The sequence below is a fragment of the Haliotis cracherodii genome, unplaced genomic scaffold (genome assembly GCF_022045235.1).
Source record: "Haliotis cracherodii isolate W230 unplaced genomic scaffold, xgHalCrac1.p SCAF_9, whole genome shotgun sequence".
Classification (NCBI taxonomy): Eukaryota; Metazoa; Mollusca; class Gastropoda; order Lepetellida; family Haliotidae; genus Haliotis; species Haliotis cracherodii.
In genome coordinates, this window is record NW_027266343.1 from 5,023,277 (window position 1) to 5,025,142 (window position 1,866).

The window sequence follows — 1,866 nt, forward strand, 5'->3', positions numbered from 1 at the left end:
GGAGATTCTCTACTCCTGTTGTAGCCCAACATATAGCAAAATTTGGCTGGTTTTGCAAAAATTGCCTTGGAGTGGGGAACCAATCATGCACGATTTTGTCGCTAGTTGTTGTGACAGTACATATAGGATAGTTCGGTGTGATACTCCATATTAAATAATGGTTGATTCTACAGGTCCTGGAATGCATAACATTAGACAATGTAATACAATTGCACTTTCTGATCTTTGAGACACAGAAGGATTTAAAGAACCTGGTATCGAGGGCAAGTTAAATGCTTTACACATACAAGATAATGTATACAAGCGGAAAGAAGTTATATTAACAACGCCTAATACCGCAGACGCCAATTTAGGGATTTAAATAATGTCGAGGTTAGCGGGCTCCAAAAAAACATTTTATACAATCTTGTTCGCACTGATGATAATAAGGCCCATTATATATCTATGATAATGAATAGTTGGATCATACATGGGCCTTATATTCATTCAAAAAAAAAGAGTGTGTTAGTTGCTCCCCTGTGAGATAACCCCGGCCACATGTTATTGAGTTGCTCAGCATTAAATGATATTAGCTTAAATTTGGTTACTGAATTTCAAAAGCGCTACAATATATATTGAAGTCTTGTTGGGGGATGCACCAGAAGATGCCCTCGGTATATTACCCGATCTAAGAATTAAATGGCTTAAGAAACATGAACGTCAACATTGCAGTATTTTCATACAGTCAGGAAGAGCTCCCGTTACAAACCTTGTGGGGGAGTATTTCGCTTACTGAAATATTTATGCCATATAATATACATCTAATAAGGTTGATGTATACACTCAAGACAATGACATTCGATGAATAAAAGACTCTTGTATAAAACAATTTTATATACATTATGGGTTTATATCCTGCGCTTCATGAAGCATCTGAAGAGATGGATACTATTGATGGATTTCGATTACATCAAATAAGTGAAATAAAACATCAATAGAGAAGGAGTATGATTCTCGAATTGGATCATATAAAAAGTATCGCATAGCTGTGAATGCTCTTGACGGAGTTGACACTACACTTACAGCAGCTAGCACGGGGTTTGATGTGGCTAGTGTTGGTTTATTAACAACTATAATCGATGCGCCTATCATACTTGGCATGGAAGTAGCAGCCGGAGTCTCTAGGCTGACAGGAATAGCTCTTACATTTATTTCTTGTAAGTTGCAATAGAAAGCATTAAAACATGATAGTATTCGTGTGTTGGCTGAAGCAAAGTTAAATAGAATTGAGGATCATATCTCAACAGCACTTGCTGATTGCAAGATATCTGAGGAGGTTCGTTTAGTCTTGTCAGAACTCATCAAATACACAGAAATGAAGGAGGAGACTTGATCAAATACTCGAAAAACCAGTGGCATATGTGAAGACAAGAAAAAAAGGTTCATAGCACAGGCGAGACAACAAACGCACCATTCCGTGCCACAAAGGGAAGACCTGGTGGGAGATTAAGAATAAATAGTTTTCTCGATACAGGATGGCATATTGATACATGATTATCCTTGGATAGTCATCACATTATTTGCACTTAAGACCCCCGTAGAAGCATTGTTAGGGCCTGGCCCTGTTCCAGGTGGGGGTGAGCCAGGATCCCCATCATCTATGCTACTAAAGGGTTTTGTCGCTTTTATCTTGCTTTGTTGTTGTTGATTGTTGGTTCATGCTGCAGGCAGCATTATATCACCCATTTCTCGGTGAGCTGTAAATAATCGAGTCAAATCCTGACGCCCTGACTACCCGATCCAATTTAGTCATCCATCATGGCAAGTAACAAACGGATAGGAACCCATTCTCGGTGCGATAATGATGAATAGTATAATGCTTTCCTT